Source organism: Bufo bufo, chromosome 7 (genome assembly GCF_905171765.1).
Source record: "Bufo bufo chromosome 7, aBufBuf1.1, whole genome shotgun sequence".
In the NCBI taxonomy this organism is placed as follows: domain Eukaryota; kingdom Metazoa; phylum Chordata; class Amphibia; order Anura; family Bufonidae; genus Bufo; species Bufo bufo.
The window spans coordinates 185,917,591-185,932,483 of NC_053395.1; positions in this window are offsets into that span (position 1 = coordinate 185,917,591).

Sequence of the window (14,893 nt, forward strand, 5' to 3'; positions counted from 1 at the left end):
TGCATGTAGCCTTAGGGTACTTTCACACTAGCGTTATTCTTTTCCGGCATTAAGTTCCGTCCTAGGAGCTCAATACTGGAAAAGAACAGATCAGTTTTATCCTAATGCATTCTGAATGGAGAGCAATCCGTTCAGGATGCATCAGGATGTCTTCAGTTCAGTCTTTTTGACTTTTCAGGACGGAGGTAATACCGCAGTATGCTGTGGTTTTATCTCCGTCCAAAATTCCGGAACACTAGTCGGAATGCCGGATCCGGCATTTTTTCCCATTGACATGCGCTAATGCCGGATCCGGCTCCGAGTGTTCCGGCAAAACAGATCCGGCATCCGGATCCATTTTTCCAGATGACACCGGAGAGACGGATCCGGCATTTTAATGCATTTGTCATATGGATCAGGATCCTAATCCGTCTGACAAATGCCATCAGTTAGTATGCGTTTTGACGGATCCGGCAGGAACTGCCTGCTGGAATCCTCTGCTGCAAGTGTGAAAGTACCCTTAATAAACTTAGTATTGAAAAAGATGATTTATTTGTGACAGCAGGAATAGCGTAGTGTGCAGCACTAAACTGGTAGTTAAAATTATTGAAGCCTTTGATAGATTACTGCCGTGGCTACTGTATAATGAAAGCCGTGCTGTTAGTGTGAACAGAAAATTCTGTGCTCTAGGCTGTGCACACATATCATAAGGCGTCATGCACACGACCGCATGTATTTTGCGGAACGGAACAACTGGCCCCTAATAGAACAGTCCTATCCTTGTCCGTAATGCGGACAATAATAGGACATGTTCAATTTTTTGCAGAACGGAAATACGGATATACGGAAACGGAATGCACGCGGAGTAACTTCCATTTTTTTGTGGACCCATTGAAATCAATGGTTCCGTATACGATCTGCAAAAAAACCAGAACGGACACGGAAAGAAAATACGTTCGCGTGCACGAGGCCTAACTGTGTATATTATTTGTATCTTTCCGTTTCCAGGCTCAACACACCTTCCGTTTTGCATTTTACATGCACTAAGCATTGAACAGACTTGTATAGGAATGTGTAGCTTCCTTCCATTTGAACGTGTGGCAATGTAATGTGTCCAACACACCTCACTGCATTGCTTAAGCATGTTACATGCAGCAGCTTGCTAATAGAAAAGAGCCATCATTCAATATGAGTATTGCAAAATCAATTCCAGGAATGGTCCTTTAAAGGCCCAATCATACAATTCCAATGTCTTAAAACAGATATGTGAGTCAGATTTTACACCTCTGCTATGTACCTGGAGTCAACTGTACAACCTGTTGGGACATATGGATCTCCTGGGGGTTCCATTTGAGACACAGTCTATAGGGTACAGCCACACGGCCATGTTTCCTGATGCAGGAGTAGATTATAAAAGTAAATTAAAGGGGTTCACTTTGCACTTTGTTTAAACTGATGATCTATCCTCTGGATAGATCATCAGCATCTGATTGGCGTTGGTCCGACACCCGGGACCCCCGCCGATCAGCTGTTTATAGGCTGAAAACACCAGACAGAAAATCCCTACATGCTCTGTTTTTCTATCTGGCATCACAGTGTATGCACCAGATGACACAAATGATCCCCCAGAAAACCATGGGACCAGTTCTGCTATCAATTTCATTCTAGACTTTCTATACTATGCTGGACGGAAATTGCATTGGATGGGCATATAGATATATGGGAACCTAATCTGAAAGATGTTTTTTTTTCTCCACATTTTTAAACTATTTTTGTATTTGCTTACAGGGCCTAATTTCGTGAACATGACAACAAAAGTGCAGCCATAGCATCACTCACTGTCCCCACTGGGGCTCACAATCTAAATTCCCTGTCTTTGGAGTGTGGGAGGAAAGCAGAGAACCCAGAGGAGAACCACGCAAACACAGGGAGAACATACAAGCTCCATGCAGATGGTCCTTGGTCAGATTGCGAACCTAGAACCTCAGTGCTAACCACTGAGCCACCGTGCTGCCTTCTTCTCAGCAACTAAAGATTGTCCTAAATTGCACGTGCTGAAAAAAAATTGATGTAAAAGATGTTTAATTCAGACCTAATGAATAAACTTTGGCTACTGATCCGACTGATTTGCTGCACAGCAGTCATGGCCAGGGGCGTAGCTAAAGGCTCATGGGCCCTAGTGCAAGAGTTCAGCTTGGGCCCCCCTTCCCTCAGTGCTTTGTGGCCAGGGGCCGGAAAGCACAAACCTTTGTGCGGTCCAAGGCAAAAATTTAAAGGGCACCCCTCATGCCAAATTCTTGACCTAACCCCTTCCCTCCAGCCAGAGGTGTAATTTGACCAGCATGCACTTTCTTTAATGCTGGTGTCTTCTTATGCACCACAAGGGTCTTTGGGCCCCCTCAGGCTCCTGGGCCCGGTAGCGACTGCTACCTCTGCACCCCCTATAGCAGTGATGGCTAACCTTGGCACTCCAGCTGTGGTGAAACTCCCAGCATGCTCCATTTATTTCTATAGAGTTCTGAGAGCAGCCAAGCAAGGGGGGCATCTTGGGAGTTGTAGTTTTACCACAGCTGGAGGGCCAAGGTTAGCCATCACTGCCCTATAGCTACGCCCCTGGTGATGGCCAGAAATGCTGCAGATGCTGAAAGCCAAGAGAAGATTGTCAGGCTATTGGTATTCAGACATCATGCCTAGTTTACTAGTTGTCTCGAGCGCAATGTCAAGGTAAGGGCTCATTCACACGTGTGCTGCCCGTTGCTGTATTGCGGACTGCATTTGTGGATCCACAATACACGGGCACAGTTCTGTGTGCATTCCGCATCACGGATGCGAACCCATTCATTTCAATAGGTCCGCAAATCCAGAGATGCGGAACGGAAGCACGGAACGGAACACTATGGGGTTCTGTTCCGTGCCTCCGCACCGCAAAAAGATAGAACTTGCTCTATCTTTTTGCGGAACGGACGGATCGCGGAACCATTCAAGTGCATAGGTCTGCGATCCCCATGCGCCTGCCCCACGGATGGTGCCCGTGCATTGCGGACCGCAATTTGCGGTCCACACCACGGGCACGGGCTTCACACGGTCGTGTGAACAAGCCCTAAGTGTCCTTCTTTTGAACTTATTCACAACAGAAAATAAGGAACACCACCATAAAGTATAAGTCAATTATGGAACATCTTACGTTAAAACACTTTGAAATTATATACCACACCTGGTATTGTCAGAAAAAGAAGACAGGTCTGACTGAACAGGCATGACCTTTGTTGTCAGTCCTCAAGGATTACAATGAAAAATATCTGAAATGTAAATCTCGGAAATACATGAAAAGATAGTGAGGAATAGATCCTACAGTGAAGGAAAGTCTAAAGGAAACCAATATACTTCACCTCATTTTTGGCCAAATAAAAAAAAGAACGTGACTTAAAGGAACACTGTCACCTGGATTTCACGTACTGAGCTATTAACATCACCATATCAGTCTCCATGATTTATATTAAAATATACTAGTATCACTGCCCTGTGTCTTGTAATTTGTCTATAAAATCGCTTTTATTAATATGCTAATTACGGTACCTCAATAAGGAGCCCAGCCGCGCCCATTATCTTGGAGCCCAGCACCGCCCCACTGTTAATTTATTCACTGCTCTTCGCCGACGTAATATGTTTGTTGCACCCGAAATCTCACCCATTTCCGGGTCGAGCGAAGCTGGCGCATGCGCACTTTGTTCTGTGAGGCCGATGCCAGGACACCGCACGGGCGCTGACATGAGTATCCACAGCGAATGCTCGAGATTTCGGGCGCAACAAACACATTACGTCGGCGATGAGTAGTGAATAAATTAGCAGTGGGGCGGTGCTGGGCTCCAAGATAATGGGCGCGGCTGGGCTCCAGCGGCCGGAGGGACAGTCCCTTGGGCTCCTTATTGAGGTAATTAGTATATTAATAAAATAGATTTTATAGAGAAATTACAAGACACAGGACAGTAATACTAGTATATTGTAATGTAAATCGTGGAGACTGATGTGGTGATGTTAATAGCTCAGTACGTGAAATCCAGGTGACAGTGTCCCTTTAAGGGCCATAATAAAAAGCCTAGTTCCAACCTTTGGCTTGTGTCCATATTTTGGTCCACAAACAATGGATTTGCAAAAATACAGATACCTTGCACGTGAATTCAGCATTTTTCTCACTGTCATCAAGAGAAATGGCTATTCTCGTCTGCAATATGGACAAGAATAGGACACATTCTATTCTGGTGGTGTTCTTGGCACAAAATGTGATAGCACACGGATGGAAAATCTGGTTGTATCTGTGTGCATAAGGTCTTAGTTGCTGTTTTTTACTCATAACAACATAATACAGCTGACAAAAAAGACCACAGTGTCCATCAATCGTAATTACTATACAGGGATGATCGAGATGAAGCCACAAAACAGCTATAAACATGTTGCCAATTGCCTTGTATTAGTGAAATATTCCTTCCCAAATACGAAAATCCCTGGATTTACCATTCATCTCCAGCAATCTAGTGCACATCATTTGTAATTTTATGTCTTTTTCATCCTCATGTCATGGCAAAAAAAAATTGTGGCAGAGAGTTCCAAAGTCTTACTGCTCGTACAGTAAAGAATCCCTGTCTAAGGCTATTTTCACACTAGCAGTAGGACAGATCCGACAGTCTGTTCACCCTGTCAGATCCGTCCTGCCGCTATTTCGCCGTGCCACCGGACCGCCGCTCCGTCTCCATTGACTATAATGGGGACGGGGCGGAGCTCCGGCGCAGCACGGCAGTTCGCGGTGAAAGGCCGCCGGACTAAAAAGTCGGACATGCAGTACTTTTAGTCCGGCGGACTTTCGCCGTACACTGCCGTGCTGCGCCGGAGCTCCGCCCTGTCCCCATTATAGTTAATGGGGACCGAGCGGCGGTCCGGCGGCATGGCGAAATAGCGGCAGGACGGATCTGACAGGGTGAACAGCCTGTCGGATCCGTCCTGCCGCTAGTGTGAAAATAGCCTAAGATGATGGAGAGATCTTTCCTCTATGCCCTCTTGTCATAGTCACTGGGCAAGGTGAAAACAGACAGCAGATCTCTGTATTATCCGTTCATATATCTGTACGTAGTGATTAGATCTCCCATCTTTTTCCAAACGGGATAACGCTAAGATTCATAATATTTCTTGCCAGCAGAATCCACCAATTTCCTTAAAGGGGTTGCCCCACAAAAAATATTCTACAGTTTTGAAACCAGCACCGGGGTCTGAATACTTTTGTAATTGCATGCAAATAAAAAATATGTTTCGTGTGCATTAGCCCTTATTCACTAAAATGTATATGTTGCTCTTTACTAAATCTACTACATTTGATGTTGCAGTTGCCTAAAATAGCTTTATGAATTGCAAGAACATTACGGAACTAGAACATCCCTTGTCCTTGGAGAGTGCATGAATTTTTAAAGACACTCAGAGCATTCCACGATGAAGCACTTAACTAGTGGGTAGGTTGCACGGATAGGTTCTACAGTGACTATTCTGGTGGGTTATCTGGATGTCAAAGAGCTAGGGAACAGAGCCTAAGCCTGTCTGAGCACCATCTCCTTCTTTTCTGTATAAGAAGTTTTCAGACTCTCTCGCCCTGGAAGCAGAGACAGAACAAACAGTCTAGGTGCCCAAGACAGGGTTTCACACTGCTCCCGGGGAAGTGCTCAGCCTTGGCACCTCCAGTGCTATCAGAAGTCCAGACACAGCATCTAAATGACTATGCAAAGAAACATAAAGGTAGACACTTTTCTCAACTTTTGTAGTCCATAAAATGTGTGTCCCTCCTTAGTGGCACCCTAGGCATCTGCCTACTATACTTTTTGTCCTGGCCCTGCGTGCAGAAGTAGTTACCTATATTACAGGTAATTGTGTATACACGGCTCCCCTATTCTATACTGCTATTTTAGAAAAGTTGGATCCTATCCAGCCCATGGGGCCTCATTACTTTACATTATAGGACCCCTCTAAAATGGACATGTTGCAAGGCCTACACAAATTTTCTGGTGTCAAAAAGTCACACCATTTGAAGCAAGACATGCTTTTGCGGGACTGCCCCACTTTTTTTAAAACTGTTGTAAATTATACGTGCAGTGTATATGCCAGCTCCTAGCTGCGGTATATTCCAGTTCTGGTACAGGGACGGCCTTGCGATGCGGGACATTTATTAAGAAGTTATTAAGACTTGTGGCGACGTAACAGGAGGGGCCCACAGATTAAGACCGTCGTATAAAGCATTGGCCTTAGATAATGTTCTCTAGTATACTGTGAGCAGATCCTCATCGGATGGGTGGCTTAATCAACTAAAAAAAAAAAAAAAAAATTACCAGCCCATGCAGATACAGTCCTGATCAAAAGTTTAAGACCACTTGAAAAATGGCAAAAAAACATATTTAGCATGGCTGGATCTTCACAAGGTTCCAAGTAGAGCTTCAACATGCAACAAGAAGAAATGGGAGTGAGACAAAACATTTATTGAGCATTCAATTTAATGAAAACAACGAATAAACTGAAACAGGCTGTTTTTCAGCTGATCAAAAGTTTAGGACCACACCTCCAAAAAAAAACTAAACCCCCCCAAACAGAAATCCAACTTCCAAACATGAACTCAGTAATGAGTAGCTCCACCGTTATTGTTTATCACTTCAAAAATTTGTTTCGGCATCCTTGATGCAAGCGTTTCCATGAGGTGAGTAGGAACATTTCTCCAAGTGGTGAAGACGGCCGCACGAAGGCCATCTACTGTCTGGAACTGTTGTCCATTTCTGTAAACTTCCCTTGCCATCCATCCCCAAAGGTTCTCAATTGGATTTAGATCAGGGGAACACGCAGGATGGGCCAAAAGAGTGATATTATTCTCCTGGAAGAAGTCCCTTGTCCTGCGGGCATTGTGTACTGTAGCGTTGTCCTGTTGAAAAACCCAGTCGTTACCATACAGACGAGGGCCCTCAGTCATGAGGAATGCTTTCTTCAACATCTGGACATAGCCAGCGGCAGTTTGACGCCCCTGCACTTCCTGAAGCTCCATTGTTCCACTGAAGAAAAAAGCACCCCAGACCATTATGGCGCCCCCTCCACTGTGGCGCGTAGAAAACATCTCAGGTGGGATCTGCTTGTCATGCCAGTAACGTTGGAAACCATCAAGGTTAAATTTTTTCTCATCAGAGAATAAAACTTTCTTCCACTTTTGAATGTCCCATGTTTGGTGCTCTCTTGCAAAGTTCAAACGAGCAGTTCTGTGGCGTTCAAGGAGACGAGGTCTTTGAAGACGTTTTTTGTTTTTGAAGCCCTTCAGTCTCAGATGCCGTCTGATGGTTATGGGGCTGCAGTCAGCACCAGTAAGGGTCTTAATTTGGGTCGAGGATCGTCCAGTGTCTTGACGGACAGCCAATTGGATCCTCCGGCTCAGTGCTGATGAAATTTTTTTGGGTCTTCCACTTTACTTTTTGGTTCCATAACCCTCAGGATCAGGGGCGTAGCTAAAGGCTCATGGGCCCTGGTGCAAGAGTTTAGCTTGGGCCCCCCATCCCTCATTGCTTTGTGGCAAGGGGCAGGGAAGTACATTGCCTTCCTGCTGCCTGAGGCAAAAATTTTAACTGCACCCCCCAGCATGCCAAATTCTTGACCTAACACCTTCCCTCCAGCCAGAGGTGTAACTTTACCAGCATGCACCTTCTATAAAACAGGTGTCTTCTCATGTGGTACAAGGGTCTTTGGGGCCCCTCAGGCTCCTGGGCCCGGTAGCGACTGCTACCTCTGCACCCCCTATAGCTACGCCCCTGCTCAGGATCATTTAAGAAATTCCAAATGTCTTACTACGTCCCACCTCAGCAGCGATGGCGCGCTGTGAGAGACCCTGCTTATGCAGTTCAACAACCCGACCACGTTCAAAAAGGGAGAGTTTTTTTGCCTTTGCCATCACAACGTGTGACTACCTGACAGAAAATGACAATGAATCCACATCTTTGCACAGATTTGGCCTTTCAAAGGCATGTGGTCCTAAAATTTGGATCAGCTGGAAAACAGCCTGTTTCAGTTTAATCGTTATTTTCAATTATTTGAATGCTCAAAAAATGTTTTGTCTCACTCTCATTTCTTCTTGTTGCATGTTGAAGCTCTACTTGGAACCTTGTTAAGATCCAACAATGTAAAATATGATTTTTTTGCCATTTTTCAAGTGGTCTTAAACTTTTGATCAGGACTGTATATTCCTGACTGAGGATGGTAGTAAAACGCAAAGTTGCTTTTAGTGTTTCCAAGTAGAACAATAATAAGAGAACAGAAAATGGCAGAAGTCTAAATCTTGAGGAGGAGAGAGGAAGTGAAGAACGATCGATCTTTCAAGTGACAAGTTGAAGAAGCCATCAGTGGTACACCGAGAAGAAGGACAGAACAGTGACCTGACCTTGATACCAATGGAGTTAAGCAGGGGCGGACTGGCCAAAGCCCCTACAGGGAAATTTCCCGGTGGGCCATTGCCTAGGAGGCTGCCAATCTGAAGCTCTTGTTCTGTTGGTGTCACGCCGGTGACAGGTTTGAGAAGGTCTTAAAGAATATCTGCACATTAGTGATCTGACAGCCTCTTTTGGTTTCACTTTGTCTGTGTGTTGCTGGTATGTCCACACCTCTTGTTCAGGTGTGGATCATGTGACCTTCACCTCCCCCTATTAGTCTGACTATACCCATCACTTCATGTGAAGTCCTGTTCGTCCATCATCCATCATCCTCAGAAGTTAAGTGTTTGGCTTGTTGTGTTTTGTATTCCCCCCCACCTTTGGTGTTTACTAGGCCTCAGCGAGACGCTGGTTCCTTCACCAGGGAAGGAACGGGTTGTATCTGCCCGGTCATTACTATTAGGGCATCTGAGGGCCACCAGGGTTTTCTAGGTTCCTGTGTATGGGTGTCACAACCAGACAGCTGAGAAGCTCTGACAGGAGCTGTCCAGAACCTCCTCCTTGAGTTTCTTTGTTTTGATTTCAGTTCCTCATCTCGTTAGCCTATCTCAGCTGTCATGCAGTTGGACTGATTGCTTCCCTTTAAGTTCCTCCCCATGATGCATTAGGTTGCGGCTTATACAACTTCCTGGAGTGTGTGTGCATGCCTTTCCTAGTTCCCACTCGTCTGCAAGATAAGTACTGTTTATGTATTTGTGATTTTCTGTTTGCTGGATCCAGGTGACCCTGGCTCCCTCCGTGTCTGTGTAGGGGGCCGGTGGTCTTGTCCCCTCACTATTGTAGGGTCTTCAGCTGTAAGTTAGTCGAGGTACGTGGATATGCGCCCATCCACCTTTGGGGTGTTCGCATAGGCTGAGCAGTCAGGGAGAGTGGCAGGTCTCATGCAGGGGTCTCCCTTTTGTTCCTTAGTTGTGGATCCAGTGACTCATAGATTATATTGTATTGTCTTGTTTCCCTGTACACCATCCGTGACAATGGGCATCTTTACCATCGAGAGGTGCCCATACGGATAGGAGTTAGGGTCAGGAGCAGGGTTTTATAGGTGGTGACCCTTTTCCTTCCCTAGCGGTGAGGCCTAGTGTCTTTTCCCTTCCTTCTTGTTGTCCTTTGGTGTTCTCCCCTACAACATCCGTGACAGTTGGGGTGGTATTAAGGTATTGCTGGCCATGCCTACTTCTTTTCCCCGCCTTCAGTTAATTTGGGCCCGCCTGCAACATGGAGCCACTTTTAGATTTTTTTTCCAGGGCTACGTTAAAGGAGTTCTGCAGTTTTTTTAAACTGATGATCTATCCTCTGGATAGATCATCAGCATCTGATCGGCGGGGGTTCGACACCTGGGACCCCTGGAAATCAGCTGTTTGAGAAGGCAGCGGCGCTGGCAGTAGCGCCGCAGCCTTCTCGCTGTTTACCGCAGGCCCAGTGACGTCACTACTAGTAACAATGGCCTGGGCGGGCTAAGCTCTGTTCATTTGAATGGAGCTTAGCCCCACACAGGCCATTGATACTAGTCCTGACGTCACTGGGCCTGCGGTAAACAGCGAGAAGGCCGTGGTGCTCCTGCCAGCGCCGCTGCCTTCTCAAACAGCTGATCGGCGGAGGTCCCGGGTGTCAGACCCCGCTGATCAGAGACTGATGATCTATCCAGAGGATAGATCATCAGTTTAAAAAAACTGCAGGACCCCCCGCCCCTGGAGTTAAGCATGTGTATTATAGGTGTCAAAGCCGGAACATGTACAAGAGGGAGGAAGCTAAAACTAAGGGAAGCTTGTTAGGAGATCATAAAATCAACCATTATTTTGTCAGTACTTTATAGCTGGAATGTAACTTTATGATTCATACATAATACAAGTCAATGGGATGTCTTCAGCTCGTCCACGTTAACATAGGAGAATCCATTGACAGACAAAGCTGCTATGTGCTCCACCAATGTAATCTTCTGACCTGTCTCTATAGTTGATCAGGATTTTTCTAAACGCGTGATCACATTTACACTGCCTCTCCCTGTCAATCAAAGTGCAGAGGGTTCAGCAGTTGCAGAGAGAGCAGAGCCTCTAGGTGTAAGGACAACGCCCCCGTTGCTCCTAGAGGCTCATTTGCATATAATAAAACATCATTTTTCTCAGCAATGAGGACACATATGAACATGGGACCAACACAGATGTTTTCAGCTTCACAGGTCAGCCAGTGTCATAGGTACAAATCTGCTGACAGATGCCCCTTAGATGCAGTGCATGCAACATTGGCAAGTCTGCAATTCATTATGACAACATAAGTCTGTAGCTGAAAGGCAAATAAATCACTATAGGTTTACAGGGAGGAGATATTTGATAAAAATTACTTATGTGTGTCATAAACCTCAGGCAGAGCTCGTTCTGCCATATAAAGCTGTAAAATGTGAAATTCAAGATCATCATCAGCAGAAATTGCTGTAAACACGTTCCAGCCGCACGGTTCACAGTCCATCGGAGAAACTTCTGGGTTTGCATTGCCGGTTGCCTTGGCAACTTTTATTTTAGTTTGAAGAAATGACGGAAGCCGTGAACATGAGAGCCTGAACCCAGGAGAAGACCGTCTTTTACAGTCACTGCAAAACATATGTGACTTCTAATAAGTGCATTCCAGAATAATGGCGCTACAGCCAGGGAGAAGGTGTCTCTTAGACAGCGCTACAGCCAGGGAGAAGGTGTCTCTTAGACAGCGCTACAGCCAGGGAGAAGGTGTCTCTTAGACAGCGGTACAGCCAGGGAGAAGGTGTCTCTTAGACAGCGCTACAGCCAGGGAGAAGGTGTCTCTTAGACAGCGGTACAGCCAGGGAGAAGGAACGTCCAAGGAGAAAAGCTGATGTCTCCTCCCTGGCGTTCCGATGCTGTTACTTAGCATACAGCGCGGGAGAATGTAACGGGGGCCACAGCGGTGCCCAGAAATAATAGTAAGTGCAGGGACATCCCCCATGTATGCCCTACATTTCCTGCTACTTAGTTAATAAAGTATGGACTCATGAAAGGTCCTCCAGTGGCCAGCGGGGCTCAAGAGGCAGTTGCCTTGGGCCCCCCAGGAGCAACTGGGAACGGGGCAGCTGCCCCTTTTGCGCCGCGTTAAAGACATGCCTGGCTAAGTGAAAGGTATCATTACATTCAGCTAGCCCTACAAGGCATTGTGCTTGGTTTAATGGTGGATTTCCTGGTGACACATCCCTTTAAGGTATAAGGCGGAGCCCCCAACATTTAGGATAGGATTTGATATTAGCGCCAGCTATATGATTTTCACCCTGGTACCAAGTGTTAATAATGTGATGGCGCACAGTAATAATTGCAGCTGCCAACAGCTGGGGTCACATGCAGGGGCCCGAGGACCACACGTGCGCCAAGAGCCACTGGTTGACAAACACCGGAGTAAGGTAAGAACAGTATAAACTAATTACATGTTCTCCGTGTTCACAACCAAACTCGTCATACCTAAACCACAACAAATTAGCGTTGGCATCCCACAATTATGTCTGACAGAGTCCCAGGAGCATCCTGTAATCCTGGAGGATCCATAAGGAGCAGAGTCTGTTATGTTTGATGTGCAGAACAGCTCTGGATGCAGCACTATATGAAATGAGGGACACTGTGGCGGACCCTAATAAAGGTCAGTGGGGGTCTGCTGGTCGCAGTCAGCGTCTCGCATGTGACAGATCCAGGACATTCCTTTAGGCCAGATTCTAGGGATTTAGCATTTCATTTTACTATAGTGGCTGGAAGTGTTAAATGTTGAAGGAACACTCACAATGATACATTGTGGCACTGTATGGTGACATTATTTAAAGGGGTTTTTGTCACTTCAGCAAATAGCATTTATTATATATAGAAAGTTAATACCAGGCACTTACTAATGTATTGTGATTCTCCATATTGCCTCCTTTGCTGGCTGGATTTAGTTTTCCAGTACATTATACACTGCTTGTTTCCATGGTTACGACCACCTTGTAATCCAGCAGCGGTGGGCATGCTTTCACACTATAGGAAAAAACACTGGCCTATGTGCGCTCCCGCGGTCACAGCCACCAGACAGGGCGATGCTTTTTCCTATAGTGTGCAAGCACGACCACCGCTGCTGGATTACAGGGTGGTCGTAACCCCTGGAATCGAGCAGTGTACAGTTGTGGCCAAAAGTTTTGAGAATGACACAAATATTAGCTTTCACAAAGTTTGCTGCTAAACTGCTTTTAGATCTTTGTTTCAGTTGTTTCTGTGATGTAGTGAAATATAATTACACGCACTTCATACGTTTCAAAGGCTTTTATCGACAATTACATGACATTTATGCAAAGAGTCAGTATTTGCAGTGTTGGCCCTTCTTTTTCAGGACCTCTGCAATTCGACTGGGCATGCTCTCAATCAACTTCTGGGCCAATTCCTGACTGATAGCAACCCATTCTTTCATAATCACTTCTTGGAGTTTGTCAGAATTAGTGGGTTTTTGTTTGTCCACCCGCCTCTTGAGGATTGACCACAAGTTCTCAATGGGATTAAGATCTGGGGAGTTTCCAGGCCATGGACCCATAATGTCAACATTTTGGTCCCCGAGCCATTTAGTTATCACTTTTGCCTTATGGCACGGTGCTCCATCGTGCTGGAAAATGCATTGTTCTTCACCAAACTGTTGTTGGATTGTTGGAAGAAGTTGCTGTTGGAGGGTGTTTTGGTGCCATTCTTTATTCATGGCTGTGTTTTTTGGCAAAATTGTGAGTGAGCCCACTCCCTTGGATGAGAAGCAACCCCACACATGAATGGTCTCAGGATGCTTTACTGTTGGCATGACACAGGACTGATGGTAGCACTCACCTTTTCTTCTCCGGACAAGCCTTTTTCCAGATGCCCCAAACAATCGGAAAGAGGCTTCATCGGAGAATATGACTTTGCCCCAGTCCTCAGCAGTCCATTCACCAAACTTTCTGCAGAAGATCAATTTGTCCCTGATGTTTTTTTTGGAGAGAAGTGGCTTCTTTGCTGCCCTTCTTGACACCAGGCCATCTTCCAAAAGTCTTCACCTCACTGTGCGTGCAGATGCGCTCACACCTGCCTGCTGCCATTCCTGAGCAAGCTCTGCACTGGTGGCACTCCGATCCCGCAGCTGAATCCTCTTTAGGAGACGATCCTGGCGCTTGCTGGACTTTCTTGGACGCCCTGAAGCCTTCTTAACAAGAATTGAACCTCTTTCCTTGAAGTTCTTGATGATCCTATAAATTGTTGATTGAGGTGCAATCTTAGTAGCCACAATATCCTTGCCTGTGAAGCCATTTTTATGCAGGTCACCGTTTCTTTGTAGGTCACCATGGTTAACAATGGAAGAACAATGATTTCAAGTATCACCCTCCTTTTAACATGTCAAGTCTGCCATTTTAACCCAATCAGCCTGACATAATGATCTCCAGCCTTGTGCTCGTCAACATTCTCACCTGAGTTAACAAGACGATTACTGAAATGATCTCAGCAGGTCCTTTAATGACAGCAATGAAATGCAGTGGAAAGTTTTTTTTGGGATTAAGTTAATTTTCATGGCAAAGAAGGACTATGCAATTCATCTGATCACTCTTCATAACATTCTGGAGTATATGCAAATTGCTATTATAAAAACTTAAGCAACTTTTCCAATTTCCAATATTTATGTAATTCTCAAAACTTTTGGCCACGACTGTATAATGTGATGGAAAAATGAATCCAGCCAGCAAAGGAGGAAACATGGAGAATTATGCACTGTGATATTTGGTTCTGCTGTGGCGGTATAGTGTTCTGCACTGTGGTATTTGGTTCTGCTGGGGCGGTATAGTGTTCTGCACTGTGGTATTTGGTTCTGCTGTGGCGGTTTAGCGTTCTGCACTGTGGTATTTGGTTCTGCTGTGGCGGTATAGTGTTCTGCACTGGTATTTGGTTCTGCTGTGGCGGTATAGTGTTCTGCACTGTGGTATTTGGTTCTTCTGTGGCGGTATAGTGTTCTGCACTGTGGTATTTGGTTCTTCTGTGGCGGTATAGTGTTCTGCACTGTGGTATTTGGTTCTTCTGTGGCGGTATAGTGTTCTGCACTGTGATATTTGGTTCTGCTGTGGCGGTATAGCGTTCTGCACTGTGATATTTGGTTCTGCTGTGGCGGTATAGCGTTCTGCACTGTGGTATCTGGTTCTGCTGTGGCGGTATAGCGTTCTGCACTGTGGTATTTGGTTCTGCTGTGGCGGTATAGCGTTCTGCACTGTGTTATTTGGTTCTGCTGGGGCGGTAGTGTTCTGCACTGTGGTATTTGGTTCTGCTGTGGTGGTATAGTGTTCTGCACTGTGGTATTTGGTTCTGCTGTGCTGTGGTATTTGGTTCTGCTGTGGCGGTATAGTGTTCTGCACTGTGATATTTGGTTCTGCTGTGGCGGTATAGTGTTCTGCACTGTGGTAT